At 42.9% G+C, this 23,071-nt stretch overlaps 1 long non-coding RNA gene across 1 annotated transcript; it reads right to left on the minus strand.

Moving 5' to 3' along the window:
- Window positions 1-14,603: 14,603 nt before the first annotated feature.
- Window positions 14,604-18,191, minus strand: LOC132387972 (uncharacterized). The gene is made up of 3 exons (XR_009510105.1): window positions 18,082-18,191; window positions 16,589-16,675; window positions 14,604-14,669 (listed from the first exon to the last, which is right to left on the minus strand). It is a non-coding gene; the product is annotated as an uncharacterized LOC132387972 (long non-coding RNA).
- Between the last annotated feature and the right edge of the window lie 4,880 nt (window positions 18,192-23,071).

Raw genomic sequence — 23,071 nt, forward strand, 5'->3', positions numbered from 1 at the left:
TTATCCGGACAATGTATATCGTGTTCATGTTCCACAGTCTTTCAATTTCCTCTTTTAATTCAGCATATTTCTAAAGTTTTTCTTTAATTGAAATCTGTAAGTTATGTGTGTTTGGAATTGCTATATCTATATAAAAAAGTTGTTTTTGCTAGTTTGTCCGGTAGAATTATAGCCGGACAGTTATTATGAATTGTCCTATCTGTAATAATTGATCGGTCACAGTTGGATTTGTCAGATTCTAACTCTAAAAGTGCAGCATGCTTTAATTTACAGTGAGGTTTTTTTTTTTCATTAGCTGTGGTTTAAGCAAGATTTTTATGAAAGTTGTCTACCACTTTTTCGTGCAGTGCTCAGATTGAGTAAAACTACTGCCGGATCCTGTAATGCGTTCAATTGTTTCTGGCTTCTATTATTTTCAGCATTTATCATCTTGAACCAGTTGGCCTTTATTCCTTATTGTTGATAACTAGATGTGTTAACCACCTGGTCTTGTATTATATGATGATCCCTTCTGTTTCTGGGAACAGGTCTCCAACTCTGAGCCTGGCGCACAACGCTTCCTTGTCGAGATCTAGTGCGCTCAGATCGTGGGGATGTCTTCCGTGGGGAGTCAGACTCTTCCACTCTTCCAAGGTTAACATTCTTCTATTATGATGATTTCTTCATTTTTATGGGTGATGCATTCATTTTCGTTCAGTGATGTTCACCCTTTATCAGAATTGCATATGCTTGGATGGAGTGCTGAATCCTCATTGCATTGATGAAAGTATATCATTAGAGCTAATTGTGCATTTCAGAAAGGGTACGATGATGGAACACGACACACCAATCCTCACAGATGGATCTAAAGTGGAGAGTGTAGGCAATTTCAAATTCTTGGCTGTCAATATCTCGGAGTATCTAACTTGGAACCAATATAACAATGCAGCTACAAAGAAGGCAGAACAGTGGCTATATTTCATCAGGAGTTTCCAACATCACTCGAATATTTCTACAGGTGTAACTTGGAGAGCATTGCAACTGGCTGCATCACCGTCTGGTTCATGGGGATTCCTTAACAGGATCAGAGTAAAGCGCATGCTCAACGATTGAGAAACAACTTCTTCTCCTCTGCCATCCAGTTTCTGAATGGACATTAAACTTATCGATAGTGACTCACTAATCTCTTTTTTATTTCTATTTCTGCACAATTCATTAAATTTTATATTTTATAGAATCACCCAGACATGCATAGCTATATATGGTTTCTTTGGAAATTAGTTCCATTATTTGAATTAATTGTTTTAACTCCACTGAGGCAACAACAACTAATTTCTAATCATCCCTGTATAGCTGTGTCAGGGTATAATTCGTTTTTTTTTCTGATTCGATATCTGATTTTTGTCTGTTTCAGGAAATTCAAGAGCGGATTTAACGCCAGACAAAATCATAGTGGGCTCAGTGTGTCACTCTGGAAAATGTCTCCATTTATTTTGGTAACGGTGGTTGTGCCGTTGTGGTTGTTAATAGGGCATTTATCGTACTTCATTAGATGGTGTAGAAATTTCACAAGTATTGGATGCATCTTATATAATATTGGAAAATCTTAACAATGTGAGAGACTGTTTTTATAGACAATATAACATTGAAAGATTTCTGCTCTCCCCAGTGCTCAATAGATACATAATCTATTGTCAATTGCTCCTTAAATCCGATCATACACTGAGTGTATTCTTATTGTTGTTCTGTAAGTATATCGAAGTATATCGTGGTTATCTAAGTTTGTGGTTATTAGGAGATGCACGATTACAACTTTATACATAAAATAGTCTTATTATTAAGAAGCCAATAATAACATCATAGGTGACCATTCAATATTCTTATAAATACAGAACTAAAGTTGTCCTTCAGGCTGGTGGTTCGGACCTTCAGCCTTTATGTCTTGTGGGAATATGAAAGAGAAAATGTTTGAGTTAGTTTGGTGTTCCGCAGCAAGGCTTTGGGCGGGGTTTGCATCTTGCTAACTTGATGGGGTTCTTCCAGGAGGTGACAAAGGATGAAGTTACACATGGAGATTTTCTACTTGGATATTAGTAGGGTGTTTGACAACATCCCACATGGGAGGCTCATACAGAAAATTAACATGCTTGAGAACTGTGTCAATTGTCCTGGCTGCCGGGGACCCGCACTGGGAGAAATTTCTTTCACTGGCAGGTGGTGAATCTGTGAAATTATTGTCATGACAGCTGAGGAAGACAAGTCATTGGGTATATTTAAAATGCAGGCTGATACGTTCCTCCCATCCAAGTACTAACCAGGCCTGAGCCTGCTTAGCTTCCGAGATCAGATGAGATCGGGCATTTTTTTTTCAGGCTAGTGTGGCCGTAGGTGGTTGATAAATTCCTGAAGTGAAGAGCAAATTCACTAAGTGGAATGGCTCAATTCTACTCCTGGATCTTCTGGTTTTAGGGTGCATCTGTAGTATTGCATTTTCCAGCTCCTGGAAGGATTGGAGAGGGTGCAGAACAGGTTCATCAGGATGTTGCCTGGATTCTGTGACATGTGCTACAATTAGAGGTTTGATAAACTTGGTTTGTTTCCTCAGGTGGTAGAATAGAGATCTGACAGACGTGTACAAGTTTGAGAGATAAGAGTTTGGGTTGATGCAAATGTGCGGCAACTCTGAGGGGCCGAAGGGTAGAAAGTCACCCCCTCCTTTTTGAGAATCGCAAGATTGCTATTAATTCTGGTCTGTGACCCAGGAAATGAGAGAAAGACACGCAGAATCCACAAGGTTTGGAATGTGTCCTGGCCTCAGCGAAAACAGAACCATTGATAACGGCTATTGTCTCTGGGAGACGGAATTGTGTATTGAGTACTGTACTATTCATTGAAGCCCTCAGGGAATGACCAGAGTGGGCTGGTTGAGGGATTGCATCATCCCAACCTGATTGACATCTGAGACCCCGTGAGTAAGGATAAAAGAGGGTCTGGGGAACAACCCCTTCAGACACACCAGGAGAAACGCTGGAAATCCAGTGACAGCGTTTTATAGCAAAATCCGGTGGGGCCTGTGTGCGTCCTCCCTTGCTTGGGTTGGCGGGCTCATCAGGGAAGAACGGCTTAGCTAAAGGAGAGGCCACAAGAGAACGGCCACACCAACGAGACTCCGACGGATCGAAATCATAAAAGGAATCGGCAAGTTTTTCTCCCAAAACTCTCTCTCTCTCCAACAAATTGCAACCCAGCAGTCCCCAAAGGCTGCAGCCTGCATTAGCTCAGTGAACTTTATATTTCCTTTGGACATTACATTATCCCCTAGACAATGATAGAGCTTATTTCTTATTGATTATTATTATACCTGCTCTTTTAGATTTAGTATTGACGACATATATTATCTGTATATTTGCATTGATAATATTTTTGTTTATTTTTACTAATAAATACTCTTAAAAATAGTATCGTCAGACTTCAACGGACCTCTCTATCTTTGCTGGTAAGTGACCCAGTTACGGGGTTCCTAACAGGGTCAACAGCCTTTATTTTGTTTTTTTTACATAAGACTGGTGTCCAATACCAGAGGGCCTTTGGTTAAGGTGAGATGGGATAAACTTACAGCAATTGTCGGTAGGTTTTTTTTTCACAGAGTTGTGAGTTCCTGAAATTTACTGCCTGTGTCATGTCAGGGGCAACTATGTTATAGATGCTCCAAGATATACAGGAATGTGCAGGAAATGCAAGAATATGGTCAATAATATAAGAAAGGATACCAAAGTATTTTTTTCTTTCCCAGATATGTAAGGAATAAAAAAAGGAGATATCGGACCACTGAAAAATGATGTTGTAGATGCAGTAACAGGTGAAAAGGAAATGCCAGACAAATTCTGCGGAAGTCACTAGTGGATTGTACGTCTTCCTCTAGATGCTGCCTGGCCTGCTGCGTTCCACCAGCGTTTTGTGTGTGTTACTTTGGATTTCCAGCATCTGCAGATTCTCACATATCAGTGAATGATTAATGGCGAATTTTGATTCCCAGGCTCTGCCAAGTCACAGACTAACATTTGAGATGTGGTTTGAACTGTGCATTTCGTCACTCACCGATCAGTTGAGTGGGTAATTCAGATAAACCTTGGGCGATGTTCATGTATTTCTGTGGATCAGGACCTGTTTAAATATTTAAAAAAATCCATGGAAACAGAGCTAAAATAATTAAAATAACTAAAATTCATTTCAATGTACCTTTGTGTTCAGTGCGTGGTTTTAACATACCTAGTTCCTCTATTTCCTTCAGTATTCTGTCCAACTTCGGTAACTCAGTGCTCCACATCAGAAAGGATTCCCACATCGCCCTCCGGGCCCGGGAGCCTTTGACCATCACCAAACTGAGGAAGAGTCTGGAACTCTCTGCCCGGTTTCCCTTTTCTGTCAGTTCAGTGACTTTCTATAAATGGGAAACAACAAATTTATTTTGGAGCAGACAGGCAGACATGGAGAATGTGGAGGAAAATATCTGCTCATGGCCCCAGTAGCTTCAGAACAGATGCAGTCACTGGGCTGCTGCCTCATCCTCCCTGGGTTCAGTCATTAACAGAGAAACAGTAACTGAAGGAAATTCTCTATCAATATTGTGAAAGAATAAGGATTTACTGACACCCTGCAGTAGATGCAATGTGATTAATTTCCTCGATCTGTCAATGTGCAAAGTTATATCCACAAGATGTGACAAGAAGAATGGAAGAGAGGGGAGCGAGAGAGCAAAATATAATGGATGGCGGGCCTCTCTGAACCGTGGCTGAAAGAAGATCATAGTTGGCTGCTCACATGCAAGGTTACATATTGGATCGAAAGGATAAGCAAGTAGGTGAAAGTGTTAGGCTGACTCTGTTGTCATTAAAAATGAAACGTCCTGAGAAAGAGGTGATATGGGATTGGACGATGGAGATATTAAGAAACTGCAGAGGTAACATTACCCTGATGGAAATTATATACAGGCCTGTTAACAGTAACCAAGATGTGAGCTCCAAATTACAACGGGAGAGAGAAGAGGCATGCAAAAAGGTGAATGTGAAAATAGTCATTGGTGATTTCAATATGCAGGTAGCTCTGGAAAATCAGTTCAGTGCTGAATCCCATGTGAGGGAATTTATAGAATGCCTATTAGAAGTTTTTTTAGAGAAATCTATGGTTGATCCCACAATAGGAAAGGTGGATCTGGAGACTGTGTTGTGTATTGCACCAGGTTTGATTGGGGAGCTTCAGGTATCTAAACCCTTAAAAGGGAGTGATCATAAAATAGCAGAACTCACACTGTAGTTTGAGAGGGAGAATGTAAAGTTAGATGTATCCATATCACAGTTGGATAAAGGAATTACAGCGGCATAGGAGAGGAGCTGGACAAAAATAACTCGAAAGTGACACTAGCAGGGACAATGGCAGAGCAGGAAGGGCTGAGGTTTCTCGGAGCAATTCAGAAGGCGCAGGACAAATGATGACAAAGATGAAGAATTATTCCAAAGGGAGGATGATCAACCGTGACTGACGAGGTCAAAGCAGCACAAAAGCAAAGGAGAGGGCACAAAATATTACAAAATATATAGAAAGCTGGAGGACTGGGATGCTTTTTCAAACCAACAGAAGACAATTAAAAATCTGTATGTAGAGAAAATATGAAATATGAAGCTAGGTTAGCGAATAACGTAAAAAGCTTACCAAAAGGTCCATCTGATATATGAAGAGTGAAGGAGGGGAAACCAGATTATGGGCCACTGGAGAAAGACAGTGGAGAGGTACTGTCAGGGGACAAGGAAATGACGGAAGGTATTAGTATGTATTTTCCGTCAGTCTTCACTGCAAATAAAAAAAAATACTAGAACGTGCCAGATATTTGAGAATGTCCGGTGGCAGAAGTGAGTGTATTTGCAATTATTAAGGAGAAGGCGCTCGGGAAGCTGAAAGTTCTGAAGATAGAGGAGTCCAGATCAACTGCACCTGATTGCTTCTGAAAGAGGAGATTGAAGAGATTGTGCAAACATTAGTAATGATCACTCAATAATCACTGGATTTTGGAATGGTTCCAGAGGACCGACCATTGTAAATTATAGGCCAGTTAGTCTGAACAGCATTTGGGAAGACGTCAGCAGTCGATAACTGAGGATGAGGTTTTGGGGTATTTACAGGCACATGATACAAAAAGGCCAAAATCTATGGAAGGGAATCCTGCCTGACAGACCTGTTGGAATTTTTTGAGAGAACAGCTTACCGGGTCGACAGCAGAGAGTCAGTGCTAATTGTTTACTTGGACTTCCCAAGGACCTTTGACCAGGTGTCCCACATGACGCCATTTAACAAGACAAGGGCTGACAGTAGGGCAAGAAAGACACCAGCAAGGATAGAGGAGCCATGATTTTCTCCAGAAAGATTTTGTCTGACTGTCAGGATGCACAGAATGGGAACAAATAGGGCTTTGTCTTGTTGGTTGTTGGTGACCAGTGGGGATCTGCAGTGGTTGGTTTTGGGACAGTATCTTTTTCCGTTCTTTCAATGATTGGAAGTCTTTATGGTCAATATTGCATGCGTTCCAAAGATATGGGGAGGGATGGGAAATGTTGAGGAAGCAGGAATTTTGCAGAAGGACATAGACCGATGAAAAATGGACAAATCAGTGTCAATTGGAATGAAGTATAGGGAGGTACATGGCCAGACACTTTGCAGAAATAATGAAGATGTAGATTATTTATGAATCTGGGAGAAAATTCAGAAAGCAGAGTTATAAAGAGTCTCAGCAGACCTGCTTCTGGATTCCGTGCAGTCTGAGTCGGTGTTAGAAAAGGCAAAAACAAATGTTAGCATTCATTTTGAGAGATTTGAATATAAGAACAAGCAATGGCTAGACAGGCCTTGCATATTGTGAACGGTTTTAATTTCCTGATGAGAGAAAATATGTGCTGGCATTGTGAAAAGTCCAGAGAGGAATCAAAACTAACAGAACCAGTGATATTGAACCAGATTTTGATGAGAATGATTCCTTGATGCGCCTGTACTGGCTGGAGTGTGGAAGGATGAAGGGAAATCTAATTGTAACCTGTGGAATATCGAAAGGCATTGAGAGGATGTGGCGATGATGTTTCAAAGTGCGGGCGTCAAGAAACAGACGGCACAGCCTCAGAATAGAGGGAAGTCCATTTGGAACAGAGATGAGGAGATTCTTCAGCCAAGGAGTAGTGAATCTGTAGAATTCATTGGCACTGACATCTGCGGAGACCAGGTCATTGGGTATATATAAAACAGAGGTTGGTACCTTCCTGATTAATCGGGTCAGCTAAGTTCACTGGGAGAAGGCAGGAGAATGGAGTTGAGAGGGATAGTAAACCACCCATGATGTAATGGCGGAGCTGAATCGATGGGCCTAATAGCCTATTTGAGTTCCGATGCCTTACGGTCTTATGATGTGTAAAGACAACAGAACATTAATGAATGTCAGTGCTCCTGTCTGATAATGGAGATGGTTACTGCCTGGCACTCATGCTGTAAAATGGTAATGGCTTCCTGAATGCAGGCATGGGCTTCCTGAATAACTGAGGGATTATAAATTAAGCATTGAATAGTCTTCAAGCAACATACACCTATGATGCAATTAAGGTAACTGAATATGGACGGGCTTAGGACATCGCTCTGAGAAATAAGAGAGGCAGGGTTTAAGTGTCAGGCAGCGTTTAAAGGTTAGCACAAAATTGTGGGCTGAAGGGCCTGTACTGTGCTGTACTATTCAATGTTCTATGTTCTATCTCCCGGATTTGAATGATTGATCTCCTAGAACAGTTACCAGTAGGGAATTGGAAAGGTTTTCCATATGAATAATGGACAATAATTATGGAACAAATCAGCATAATTCCCTGATGGTCCACTGCACTGCAGTTTCACTGCTATCAGGTCTGAGGAGTTACGATTGTGAAAGAGATTTAAAGGCTTACCAATAAAGCATTAGTCTTCAGATGATGAATTTATAGATGAGCATTATATTTACAGATGACTCCTCTTGCCTTTGGGTAATGCCTGTCTGAATAATTACATTTAGCGCCAATGAATCCCAACGAGAACAGAGTCACTCACGGGTGTAACGCACTTGATTTTCTAATACCACTCATGCCTGAGTAGGTCAGATCTAGGACAAGACAATCACTATTTGTGAGCTCCAAGGAGAGTGACCTGAAATGGTGTGTCCCTGTCTCTCATTAGTTAGATATTCAGCAAGTTAGCACATTCATTTTTCATTTTTTCTCTTCCCTTTCAGGACAACCTGTTGATTTTGGGGATCATGAGATATCAGCCAGTCAGCAGATTCATTTTATGTTCTGTGCTTTTTTTTCCCCTTTAGCTCAAACTATTGATTTTTGTGGTCATGAGATAATCAGCTTTGTGCATGATCTTTCACATCTAACCAATCTTAGAGGTTTTCGAGGAAGTTACCAGGTAAGTTGATGAAGGCAAGGCTGTGATATTGTCCATATGGACTTTAGCACGGTATTTGACAAGTTCCCGTATAGGAGGATGGTCAAGGAGATTCAGTTGCTCAGAATTCGAGATAAGGTTATAAACTGGATTAGACACTAACTTTTTGGAAGAATCCGGAGGGTCACTATAGACTGTTGCAATTCTGATTGGCACCTGCATCTCATGCAGTGTCACGGGGATCGGCGCTGTGTCTGATGTTGATTGTCATCTATATCAATGATCTGCAAGAAATTATGGTTAACTGGATCAGAAAATTTGCGGATGACATCAAGATTCTGGATCATTGGGATCTCTTCTGGGGGAAGCAAGACCTGTTCAAAAAGGTTGGGTTACACCTGAACCTGAAGGGGACGAATATCCTGGCGGGAAGGGTTAACAGAGCTGTTAGAGAGGGTTTAAACTAATTTGGCAGGGAGGTGGGAACTGGAATGATAGAGCGGAGGAGGGGAAAAACAGAAATAAATAGAAATAACAGAAATAAATTTAAGGTAGTGAACAGTAAAGATGTCAGGTAGGACAGGCAGGTGATGGGGCAAATTTGCAGCCATTGGGATGAGTTGCAGTGCAATCAAAGCAAGAAGTACCAAACACTGGACTTAAGTTGTAATACTCAAATGCACTCTGCATAAGGAATAAGGTGGATGATCTTGTCGTACAGCTGAAGATTGGCAGGCATGATGTTGTGGTCATCACTGAGACGTAGCTAAAGGATGCATGTCTCTAGGAGTTGAACGTCCAAGGATACACGGTGTATCGGAAGGACAGGCAGGTAGGTAGAGGAGGTGGCATGGCTTTAGTGGTAAGAAATGATATTAAATCATTAGAAAGAGGTGACATAGGATCGGAAGGTGCAGAACCTTTATGGGTTGAGCTAACAAGTTGCAGGCGTAAAAGGACCCTGATGACAGTTATATACAGGGGGATTTTAACATGCGAGTGGATTGGGAATATCAGGTCGACACTGCATCTCAAGAGAGAGAATTTGTAGAATGTCTATGAGATGGCTTTTTAGAACAGCTTGTTGTTGAGCCCACTAGGGGATCCTCTGTACTGTATTTGGGTATTGTATAATGAACCAGAGGTGATTAGAGAGATTGAAGTGAAGGATCCCCTGGGAGGCAGTGTTCATAATATGATTGAGTTCACTGTGAAGTTTAAGAAAGAGAAGCTGAAATCCGATGTGTCAGTATTTCAGTGGAGTAAAGGAAATTACAGTGGCATGAGAGAGGAACTGACCAGAGTTGACTGGAAAGGGACATTAGTGGGAAGGACGGCAGAGCAGCAGTGGCTGGAGTTTATGCGAGAAGTGAGGAAGGTGCAAGGTGCAGATATATTCCAAAAAAGAAGAAATTTTTAAATGGAAAAAGGATGCAACCATGGCTGACAAGAGTAGACAAGTCCAAAGTAAAAGCAAAGGAGAAGGGATACAAGGAAACAAAAATTAGTGGGAAGACAGATGTTTGGGAAGTAACTAAGATAATCAAGAGGGAAAAATGAACTATGAAAAGAAGCGAGCAAGAAATATCAAAGAGGATACTAAAAGCTTTTTCAAGTATATAAACAGTAAAAGACAGGTGAGAGTAGATAGAGGACCGATAGAAAGTGATGCTGGAGAAATTGTAATGGGAAATAAGGAGATAAGGCGGAGGAACTGAATGAGTATGTTGCATTAGTCTTCACTGAGGAAGACTTTAGCAGTATACCGGACGTTCAAGGGTGTCAGGGAAGAGAAGAGTGCGCAGTCACAATTATGACAGAGAAAGTACTCAGGAAGCTGAATAGTCTAAGGGTAGATAAATCTCCCAGACCAGATGGAATGTACCCCCGTATTCTGAAGGAAGTAGCTTTGGAGATTGCGAAGGCATTAGCAATGATCTTTCAAAAGTCAAAAGATTCTGGCATGTCTCTGGAGGACTGGAAGATTGCAAATATCACTCCGCTATTTAAGAAGGGGGCAAGGAAGCAAAAAGGAGATTATAGACCTGTTAGCTTTACATCTATGGTTGGGAAGTTGTTGGAGTCGATTGTCAATGATGAGGTTACGGAGTACCTGGAGGCATATGACAAGATAGGCCGAACTCGGCATGGCTTCCTTAAAATAATCCTGCCTGACAAACCTATTGCAATTTTTTGAGGAAATTACAAGTAGGCTAGATAAGGGAAATGCAGTGGAGCTTAACACGAGGAAATCTGCAGATGCTGGAAATTCAAACACCACACACAAAATGCTGGTGGAACACAGCAGGCCAGGCAGCATCTGTAAGGAGAAGCATTGTTGACGTTTTGGGCCAAGACCCTTCCAAGGTCATGGAAACGTCTACAGTGCTTCTTTATATAGATGCTGCCTGGCCTGCTGTGTTCCACCAGCATTTTGTGTGTGTTGCAGTGGATGTTGTGTATTTGGATTTTCAGAAGGCCTTTGAAAAGGTGCCACACATTAAGCTGCTAAACAAGATAAGAACCCATGGAATTATATACGTGGATTGATTAGCAGGAAACAGAGAGTGGGAATAAAGGGATCCCATTCTGGTTAGCTGCCAGTTACCAGTGGTTATCCACAGGGGTCCATGTTGGAGCCGATTCTTCTTACTTTGTGTATCAACAATTTGGATTATGGAAGAGATGGCTTTGTGGCTAAGTTTGCTGATGATAAAAAGAGAGGTGGATGGGCCGGTAGTGCTGAGGAAAGACTTGGATAGATTGGGAAAATGGCAAAGAAGTGCAAATGAAAAACAATGTTGGAAAGTGTATTGTCATGCAGTTTGGTAGAAGAAATAAATGGGCAGAGTATTATTTAAATTACAGTCACTCTTTGTGAGCTCAAAGGAGAGTGACCTGAAATGGTGCGTCCCTGTCTCTCATTAGTTATATATTCAGAAAGTTAGGAATTTTTTTTCGTTTTTTCCCCTTCCCTTTCAGGTCAACCTATTGATCATCCTTTTTTGTACAACCTGTTGATTTTTTGGGATCATGAGATATCAGCCATTCAGCTGATTTATCTTATGTTTTGTGCTTTCTTCTCCCTGTTAGGTCAAACTGTTGATGTTTGTGTTAATGAGATAATCAGCTTTATGCGTGATCCTTCACGTCTAACCAATCTTCGAGATATTCGAGGAAGTTCCAGGAAAGCTGATGAAGGCAGGGTTGTGGATATTGCCTACATGGACTTCAGCACAGTATTCAACAAATTCCCGCATAGGAGGTTGGTCAAGAAGATTCAGTTGCTCAGCATTTGAGATAAAGTAGTAAACTGGATTAGACACTAGCCTGTTGGAATAATCCAGAGTTTGGCTACAGACTGTTGCATTTCTGATTGGCGCCTATAACTCGTGCAGTGTCACGGGGATCGGTGCTGTGTCTGTGATCTGGATGAAGTTTTAGTTAACTCTATCAGCAAATTTGCGGATGACACCAGCATTGGAAAGGTTCAGTGGAAAAGAGGAAGACTACAAGAGCTTGCAGTGAGATCTAGAGCAACTGGAGAATGGGCTTAAAAGGCGCCGATGCAATTTAATGCAGACAGGTGCAAGATGTTGCACTTTGAAAGGACCAAGCAGGGTAGATCTTACACAGCGACCGGTAGAACAATGTGATCGGGGAATACAGGTACATTAGCCATTGGAAGTGGCTGCAAATGTGCATAAGCTGGGGATCTGAATGTAAGTTTCTTAGGGAATTAACCTTCATAAAAGAAATATTGTGTACAGTAGATGGGATATGATGTTGTATAAGACGTTGCTGAGGCCTACTTAGGATAGTAAGTGCAGTTCTGCTCACCTACCTACAGGACAGATGGAAATAAGTTTGAAAGAGTACTTATTATGCAGATCTTCTAACCCCTTTTTCTACCTCTAGGTCCCTCAGGTTGGCTTACTTGAGGGTCCTAGTTGTCCCACGATATAAATTTAAGTTCAGGGGTGACCACGCCTTTGTTGTTGTATCCATAGACTGTGAAAAGCATTCCCCTCCCTATCAGATCAGCCCCCTCCATTGACTCTTTTAAATCCAGGCTCAGAACTTACCTTTATTCACCAGTGTTTGAATCTTCCTGATGTGGCTGACTTTTGGCCTGAGCCTAAAATTGTGTGTTGTTTATTTTGTGCCTGTAAGCTGAGTGTCTTGTTGTTTATATCTGTGTTTCTTGTATTTGTGATTTTAGCTACCTGTTATGGTTTGGACAACACTTTGGTCAAAATGGGTGGCTTTTAAATGTGCCTTATTAGTAAATTTGATTTGACTTGACTTGACAAGGATGTTGCCGGGATGGGAAGACCTAAGTTCTAAGAGAAGAGTGAACGGGTCAGGACTTTATTCATTGGAACGTTGAAGACTGAGGGGAGATTTGAATGAAATTTACACAATTACATGGAGTACAGATAGGATAAATGCAAGCAGGCATTTTGGACTGAGGTAAAGAGATACTACAACAAGAGGTTAACAGTAAAGGGTGAAAGGTGAAAAGTTCAGGGGGTACAAAGATGAAACTTGTTAACTCAGAGGGTGCTATGAGTGTGAAACTAGGTAGCAGCACAAACAGTACAAGCGGTTATGAGAACTCTGGATAGATCCATGAATGATAAGAGTATAGAGTGCCATGGCCTGGTGAAGGTCAATGGGGATAGGTAGTTTAAGTAGTCCAGCATGGAACAGATGGGCCAAATGGCCTGTTTCTGTGCTGTACTTTTCTATGACTATGACAAGTCATCTACACATTGTCTGGGAACTCACAGAACAACGACCAGCTGCGGTTAGCAGGTTTCCGTTCCTCAAGTACCGCTCCGAAGCCAGTTGGCCCAATTTACAATCTGACAGGTTAATATTCATCCTGGATTAATGAGCTGAGATGAATCTGCCCGATGGTTCAGACCAGATTTGACTTTAGTTTCAGACTGAATGCCTGTTCAAAGTCCAGATTCACAGCCACTGCTTTTATTTCTCACTGATAAATACAGCAGTTGTGAGAGGAAAATGTGACACTGACCCTGTAGTTCCCATTGCTCCCCAGCTCAACAGCTGTAAACAGATCTGCTGGAGAAAAGACAGAGATCAAAGTCTTCAATCCCGTGTAGAACTCCAAGAAGGTGAGGGAGATTAATTTTGGTCACTATTCCCAGCAGTTCGCAATCAATACACAAACTACACTCACCTCATTTTCTTCTCTACTGAAATGTCCCTCCTTCGTCAACATCCAGCCGAGTCTTTCAACTTTTTCTTCAATCGCTTGTTTGAGTCTGTCCCTGTAGAACTTTGTCAGTTGGTACAGTCGATATTCCTCCCCCTCTGCCAGGAGGTCGGAGATTGTAAACCCTGACTCTGTGAATATAAAAAGGAAAATGTAGGCTTGAACTCAGAAATCCCTCGTCTCCACCGCTCTCACCCAACTCAACAAAAATCGTGTCTTGAACCTGCCTACAGAAACAATGGATAAATTCCCCATCTCCAACACTGGCTTTAAAACCGAACCAACAATAGAAGGATCACAATTAATGCAAAGCAGTCCATCCGCCATCCCACCCACTCACCTGTTTCCATTTTGGATGGGCAATAGATGTTGGGACTGTCGGTAATATTCGCTTCCCAGATTTCTGAATCTGGATTCCTCAGCTTTCCCAGATGGATACTCTCTCCATCCTGGCGAATACATTCCCTTGATTCACATCCTGGAAATACTCTCCTCATCGGGAAAGCTGCATTTCCTCCAATACACATCCTGGAAATCGTCAAAGCAGGTAGTACATTTCCTGCAGTGGGATAACGGCTGCCCCACTACACCACATGTACCATACCCACATATTCTTCCCCCCCCCCGCGACCAACCCTCTAACAAGGCCTTAACTTTACCCTCCTCCCTGCCACATTCTGTGACAACATCACTCTCATATTTTGCTCACCCGCTCCTTGTTGGGGACTTGACAATTCAGTGTTTAATGAGCTTTCGAGCTGACAGACAGTCGCCTCGCTTGTGCCAGTTCCAGGGTCCCGATCGGTGTCTCTGACGTCACTGTCTCTGGGCTGAATTTTCTCCTCCTCCTCTGGGGCCGGACCGCATTCCATTGGGACATCGCTCTCAATCTGACCCTGCTTTGGTACCTTGCTTCCCGTGTCCCGATCATCTTCCCTTGCTGATCCGCCTGGTAAAATCCTCTTCAGTCTCTTCGCTGCTCGTTTCAATTTCCCAACTGAAATAAGTGATGAATTGCAGGTTATACGAGTATGATTAAATCTGAGCAAAACTGATTCAGACTGCAATGGAGCCGAGACTCAGGCTGACTGGATTTGGAGTGGGACTGTGCTGGGTAATGTGAACTGTGCATCCCATCAGGTGACCACCCCAATAAGCCAGTGACTGGAAGCATTTACTCCCAGTAAAATAATAGGATAGACTAATCACAACAGTTGAGCACACGGATGACCATGGGAACTTAATGCAACAATGTCCGGTGATACCAGGAAATATTACTGCGATTATCTTCCACAAGCTAAAATCACCCAAAGACACTTACTGTCCAGCAGTCTGTGTCACACGGTATTACACCTTTTCCAGTCTGCTGGATCACACATTCCCCAATCGCTTTGCAACACGATGTCCAGTCCCCTTGGTCACCGATTGACCATTCCCTTGAGACGCACATCGTCCGGTACCCTGGCGGGTCGCAGGCTGACCATTATCTTGAGATCTATGCTGACCACACCATTGGTTCCCATCTTATCCCCCGCCTGATGATCGTCATGTAACAACTATGCAAGTCATTGGCAAAGTCTCAATTAGAGAGCTTTGCGTGTATTTGCAGCTGCTAATCTATAGGACGGACGTAATTATGCTGGAAAGTGTGTAGAGATAAATGAATACTAAAGTACTGGAATAGGGTGTTCTTGTTTGTGTTATATGGTTCGGTTGGGACAGTTTTCCCTGGAGCATAGGAGCTTGAAGGGTGACCTTACACACACACATACCATAATCAGGGGTGCAGATAGGGTAGGTGGACACAGTATTATTTCCCGGGGGTAGGGGAGTCTGAGACTCGAGGGCAGAGATTTAAAAAGGACAAATGGGGCATTTTTCCACGTGGTGGCTGATGGGTATAAATTACCTGCATCCAGAGGAGGCCACAAACACAAATAAAATTGCAAAATTGAGAGCATGCTGGCAGGAAAAAGGATAGAAGAATTTTACAAGGGAAATTTGGGAAAAGCTGTAGGAAAACGGGACAAGCTCAGACACTTAGATCAGCATGAATTAGATGGGCAGAAGGACCCGTTTCTAGGCTGTAGCATCTATTTATTCCATCTGGATTCACAGAGTTGAGCACAATCACAATGCCTACAGGGGACTGAGAAAGTTGGTCATTGGTTTTACCGGGTTTCCAATCAGAGATCCTGGGAATTTAAATTCAGGTAGAAGATCATCTCAAGAAGGAAATATTTAGAAACTCATGTTCACCCTTTCTCCACAACCCAGACATTCACTGAGGTATTAAAACTCCGAAGCAGATCACAAATGTATCTACAATGAGCTTCCTCCTGATCCTCAGCCATTCCCAACACCGGCAATGATCTCCGCTCTGCTACAGAAAACAGATTTCGGAAACACCCCTCTTCTACTTTGCGCAGCGACCAATAAAATCCCGGGCGGTCTTGATAGCTTTCCTTCCAAACCCTGAATTGCTGTGTTATCACACAATCGCTGAAATCCCGGAAATATTCCTTTCATCTGGCGTTGAGTTTAATAAATGAAAGTTGGCGATGACTTACACATCAGGGCCTGTCTGGAGGTGAAACGGACCCTGACCCTGAACATTTACATAAACCACAAGACTGCTGTCACATTCCTGTCTGTCTTTCACTCACAACCACTTGATTAAGGGTCTCCGGCTCCTTGCACTCAGTTGAAGCCTTGCATGGTGAGCGGAGTGATTCGACGATTACTGGTGTCAGGTCCCTGCGCTGGAACTGTTAGATTGATCAATTACCAGTGGGATAAATGACACTGCTTGATGAAACTTTGCTGTGCACTGTTAACATCTGTGCCAGTTTCTTCATCTGAACTACTGTGTACAAACGCGACAAAAGTTTAATTCAAAGATCCCAGTGATCATACCTGTGTCCATTCTGAAGATTGCTGATTGTCGTCGTCTGGTTTGCACTTTGGTCCCGGTGCAGGACAGCTCCACCTGCTGATGATGCCCTGAATTGCACAACAAGCAGACAGTGAGTCAGAGAGAGTACGATTACTTTGCAAATATGACAGTACTTCCATCCCCTGTTATCAGAGAAGAGGTTGTCTTGGGGACCAGACATTCCCCGTTAATAAAAAATTCCACACGATGTCTATGTCTGTCCACTGATACCTGGCGCATCTTCTAACAGTGTCACAGAGCAATAGAGTCCAAATTCAGAGCGTTCAGCCCAACGAGACAATGCCAACCACAGTGCCCACTGAGATGGTCACAGTTCCCTGTAATGGGCCCATTTCCCTTCTGGCCTCTTCACACCATCTACAAATCCCAGCTGCTTTTTGCAACTGCACCTGCCTCATCCACTTCCTCTGGCTGTTTCCTCCACATAATCCCCAACATCTGCATGAATCCGCTACTGCTCGGGCTGGTTTTGCAATCTCTTTACCACTCCCTGTCCATTTAGATCCCCTAGATACTACGATAATCTTCTCTGTGAACAGAACTACTAATGTTGTGCATTCTGTGAACTTACCAGTCAAGTAATCCTTGTGCAACTGCATCCAAATCATTGCTATAAAATAACGAATATCAAAGGTCCCAACTTGTAGCCTCGCAGCACACCACTAGTTACTCGCCTCCATTGCGAGGGGAAACCTTCAACCAGCACTCTTTGCTTGCTACTTTGAAGCTAATTTTGAATATATCCAACTTCCTCTCTCCGGAACGTATGGGACCTGATCATCGAGACCAAGCTGCCATGTCACACATTGTTAAAGGCTTTGCAAAAGTCCCATGTACAACATCTATTAGAACATAACTTTGAATTTCCACCTCTGCTAAATGTCATGTTCATAGGTTTTGACAATGTAATTACTAGAAAAGTACTTGACGAGGCCAAGGTATGTAAATGTAAACTATTGGGTCCGATTTGCTAGTGAGGACTGAATAAAATGTGATTTTGGGATATTTTACTTTTAAAAAGGTCTGTTTCCAGCAGAGGCCTACACGACGACATATTCGAGGGTAAGTACATCATTGCAGATTGCAATAACCAGAGGAATCAATGGCATGTTGCTGCAGTTCATGATAATTCCACATTGCTACAATCACTACGCCATGACACGCTTGGGGCTTCTTATAAAGGGAGGAAATTGTCAACGCATTTTGAGATGATTATAACGTAACAAGGAAACATCAGAACTGACCAAAAGCTACTTCAGATGATGCAGGACTTTCAAATGAGCAAACACTCAGAGAATGTGAGTGATTTTAAAGAGCTGGGCTTCTGAAAGCACATTACCAGAGTTGGAGTGATTGCAACCGGGTCTGACAGAGGCATTCCACCAATTTCGTATCTTCCTTTGTAAAGATATGTAATGTTTAAAGGACCAGTGTTCAAGTGAATGGGACTCACCAAACTTTCTCCTGACTGAATCAATGAAAACTCTGAGTCAGAGGGTTCTCTTCAGTGGGTACTCTCAGTCCTCGGGCTGGTTCACTTGTCGCTGTTCCCTCATTCTCAGTCGTGGCTTCTTTCCAGTTGTGGGCATTTCTTCCAATAAATCTCTCACCGCAGGTCTAACTTTAACCAGAGATAATGAGGCACATTAACAATACAAAGGAGAAAAATATATTCCTGTTAATTTTTTTCAAAAGCGAATCTCACTGAAATTTAAACGCTGAAGACAAATAAAAGGATCTCAGTGAAAAAATCTGTAATAGTCCCTCACACGTCACAGATCCTGACAGGGGATCCGAAGGACTCATCAATCAGTCATGATAAGACAAACGATATCGGAGCAGAATGAAGTGATTCAGTCCACCGAGTCTCCTCCATCATTCAATCATGGCTGATTTTTTCCCGCCCAATGCCATATTCCTGCGCCCTCTTATAAAGTGCTGGAAACTCAGTACATCAGACTGGATCCATGTAAAAAGACACTGTGGGAGACCCAGTATCAGAGCTGGGATTGTCCAAGATGCTGCGTGATATGCTGAACGCTTAATTGCGCAATTTGGCCCAGATCTCATCCTTTCTCATACCTATAATCGAGGAGGTACCTCACAGAGTGTTCTGAAAAGCTAGTAAAAGTGTTTATCGGGGCATTAATAGTGATCTTTTGAGAAACGAAAGCGAAAGGCTCTTGAATTTATAGTAAATGGACCATCCAGTTATAGCTGTTCAAAATTAGTTCTGTATTGTTAAGCACTTGAGCGTCATTGCCTCACAGTACGCTCCATCGGGCAAGGCGAAATTATTATTAATTTTTTTGCGTTATTCATTGCTATTTCCTGGATGCTAGAGAGGCTCCCGGTGAAACTGTTTTGTCCACTCTATTGACTTTTGACATCTCGTCTATAACAGAAACAGGATAATGTACCGTATTCAATCGTGATTAATATGCATAGAATGCAACGTGTTTCGGTTTCCAATTTTCCCACTATTTACTATTTTTGCAGCAACATGGATCAACCATTGCTCTGAGCCGGAAATGTTCAAATAGCCTGAAAAAAAGCACAACATTGTAGATGTGTCCTCTTCTGTAAAATGCATCAATGAATATTTTAGGATAAAGACAGACGAGAGGGAAAAAACATACTTTTTGATTTTAATTATTAATTAAAGGATAGGATAAAATGCAGTACAATAAAGAAGAACTTTCAGGTTTTGCAAACGTTTTTCTGGCAGTGTTTAATTCCATCTGCGTTGCAACAAAGGCTCATTTTGTGGGAGCATTTTGGTTATGCAGATGCACAGTGCAGAGGAAACAGTGTCTGTTCTCTCTTTCCATGTTAGCCCCAACTTATAACAGTGTTTTGTCTACTACCTTGCCAGCGACAGCCTGTTGTTACAAACATGCAAATCGTCAATAATCAGGCCCAGATCTCATCTGTGTTCATATTCGAGATGGGTGAGGGTTTGTATAATGGGAATTGCACTAAATGGCCTCTTTGTTAGGTACACCTGTATACCAGCTCATTAATGCGAATCTGTTAATCAGCTGCCTGCGACTCAAAGCATAAACACATGCAGGTATGGTCAATGAGTTCAGTTTTTATTCAGGCCAAACATCTGAATAGAAAATAAATGTGATGTAAGTGACATTGACTGGAATAAACACTGGAATTTAGAAGGATGAGAGGGGATCTGATTGAAACATATAAGATTATTAAGGGATTGGATACGCTTGAGGCAGAAAAATGTTCCCGATGTTGGGGGAGTCCAGAACCAAAGGCCACAGTTTAAGATCAAGATTTATCTTCATTAGGGAGGACACAAACAATCTCCCAGATGTACTAGTGGCCAGAGGACCTAGGGCAATGGAGGAACTGAAGAAAATTCACATTAGGCAGAAAATGGGACTGGGTAGACTGATGGGACGGAAGGTTTATAAATCCCCAGGGCCAGATGGTCTGCATCCCATGGTATTTAAGGAGGTGGCTGTAGAAATCGTGGACGCATTAGTAATCATTTTCCAGTGTTCTATAGTTTCAGGATCAGTTCCTAAGGATTGGAGAATAGGTAATGTTATCCCACTTTTTAAGAAAGGTAGGAGAGAGAGAGAGATTGAGAGAGCGAGCGAGAGATCCTCGCAGAACAGGAACTATTTTGTCGACGTCCCTGTCAAGACGCCGCAGGATACTTTATTTCTTATCAAATATCCCACTGATTTTACCAAACTACTACGGATACAATCAAGTACGTGGTTAGTAAAAAAAAACTGCAATGTATACACCACCCTGTAAACTTAGGTCATGTCGAATTCTTCTCAATCACTGAAAAAAGCCAAGATCACAGACGTTTCCTCACAGGACAACTCACACGGTGCAGATGTCTCTCTGTTAAACCTTTTTATGGTCTCCCACCTACCCACACACTTCTGATAGAAAGGAATCTGCAACCGACTCTATAATGGAACCATCACATTTGTACACCCCTCCCCGCCACCCCTCCGCCCCCCCCCCCCCCGCTATAAACTGCAGTGCCGGTCTCTCCTAGCTGCTACCTACCGAAATGTCATAAAGGGGAGACAGATAGTGTCGGTCCCGCCTGCGATGGAATAAGCAAAGCGAATCCTCAGTTCCCTCGGTCAGGGATCAGTAATTCCCCGAGTGTGGACGGTTCGGCTTCCCGCTGTTGCAAGCAGTAGCCCGGGGACAGTTCCGAGATGCGGGACGCTCGCACCTCCCGAGCCTTTGCTGATGATTCAGAGCTGGGTTGAAAGTGCGGCGTTTCCGATAACACCTCCAACTACACCGGTTTCCCGTGGGACATGCACAGGAAGTCGATACATTCAGTTAGCTGAAGAGAATTATTAATTCTTTCAAAAGCAATTCGTAACAGTTCAATTTTTGAACAACCGAGTAAGTTCTCAGTCTCATTTAGAGAGAGAGAGAGAGAGAGAGAGAGAGAGAGAGAGAGAGAGAGAGAGAGAGAGAGAGAGAGAGAGAGAGAGAGAGAGAGAGAGAGAGAACATCTCAAATGTCTTCAACTGGCGGTGCCTGGTTTCAGATCCTCACACAACAGGAACTGTTTTGTCCACGTCCCTGTCAAACTCGGCGGCATACTTTATATCTCATCGAAGTTCCCCCTCATTTTACCAAATTTCCGCGGATACAATGAAGTGCATTGTTATAAAAAAAAACTGTAATGCATACAAGCATATCTCCCCTGTTTTATGTAATACCGCAGGTCAAGAGCAGATTCCTCATAGAAAATCTCACGGGGCAAATGTCTCTCTGCTAAACCTTATTTTCATTTCCCACCTACCCACTCACATCTGACAGAAGGGAAACAACACTGCAGACGGTGATCCACAACAGGTCTCACCAACCGACTGTAGAATGGGACCATCAACTCCTTACACCGCCTCCCCCCACGAGTACGCCCCGCCCCGGCTGTAAACTCCAGTGTGGGTGGTTCCACACTTTTGACCACCAACCACAATGCCGTCTAGGATGGACAGATAGTGTCGATCCCGCCAGTGAAGGAATAAACAAAGCGAATCCTCAGTTCCCTCGGTCGGGGATCGGTAAATCCCCGATCGCCTTCTTGCTATTGCAAACAGTAGCCCGGGGACAGTTCCGGGATGCGGGAAGCTCGCACCTCCCTAACCTCTGCTGATGATTCGGAGCTGGGCTGAAAGTGCGAAGTTTCCGATAACACCTCCAACTGCCCCGGTTTCCCCCGGGACATCCACAGGAAGTCGATGCATTCAATTAGCTGAAGGGAATTATTAATTCTTTCAAAAGTGATTCGCTACGGTTCTAATGTCGAGCAACACAATACGTTATCAATCTCATTCAGTTGTCCATAAAAGTGGCTAAAAGCCTTTGTGATGTTCATATTTCAGTTTCCAGAGCTTCTTACCTTGTACCGCGGCTCCAGGTTCTGATACCACCCTGTCCCAGTGAGGCTGTGTTACGGGTTCTGTAAGTAATGAACACACCCTGGTTAATTTTCAGTTAGCTCCTGGTGATAATCATTAACTAAACCCACAGCGTTACCAGCGGGTCTCTCCTTGTCCTGTTCCTCAGCAGAGGGTACGTTCTGTCTCCAAACAAACATCACCATGGAGATGAAATGTGATCTCTGTGATTTTGAGAGTGGAATGTTTGTTGGTGCCAGAGGGTGCAGTTTGAATATCGCAGGAACTGCTGAACTCCTGGGATTGTCCCGTTCAACAGTCTCAGTTTTGTGGAGAATGACTCGGAAGAAGATCAGTGAGCGGCAGTTCTGAGAGGGAAAACGGCTTGTTAATGAGAGAGATCAAACATACATCAGACACCGGCTGCAGAAGACGGTTCACAAACTTCCCTCAGAGGGAAATGGAGATGAATAAAAAAGGGGGACATTTAGTTTGAAGTTTGTTCCACTTTGACAGTGAGTTCAGAACGGGAGCGGGAGACCCGTCTCCCAGGTGGTACCACCCTCTCGGCTGGGCCGCCTCTGCTGCTGGGTGTAACCAGTGATTGACATCTCTTTGCATCAATGAAAATAACGTAGTTTGTAAATACTCTGTTGATAGTGACGGTGGGGGTGGAATGACGTGATTGTTACCTCAGCCGTTAACACGTCTGAAAGCCCGCCATGCAGCGCAGTTGAGTGAACTCGGCCTTTTCTCCTTGGAGAGATGGAGGATGAGAGGTGACCTGATAGAGCTATATAAGATGATGAGAGGCATTGATCGTGTGGACAGTCAGAGGCTTTTTCCCCCCAGGCCTGAAATGGCTACAATGAGACGACATAGTTTTAAGGTGCTTGGAAGTCAGTACAGAGAAGATGTCAGGGGTAAGTTTTTTTTTTACACAGAGACTGGTGAGTGCGTGGAATGGGTTTCCGGCGACAGTGGTGGAGGCGGATACGATAGGATTACTTAAGAGATTCCTGGATAGGTACATGG

Source organism: Hypanus sabinus, unplaced genomic scaffold (genome assembly GCF_030144855.1).
Source record: "Hypanus sabinus isolate sHypSab1 unplaced genomic scaffold, sHypSab1.hap1 scaffold_246, whole genome shotgun sequence".
NCBI lineage: Eukaryota > Metazoa > Chordata > Chondrichthyes > Myliobatiformes > Dasyatidae > Hypanus > Hypanus sabinus.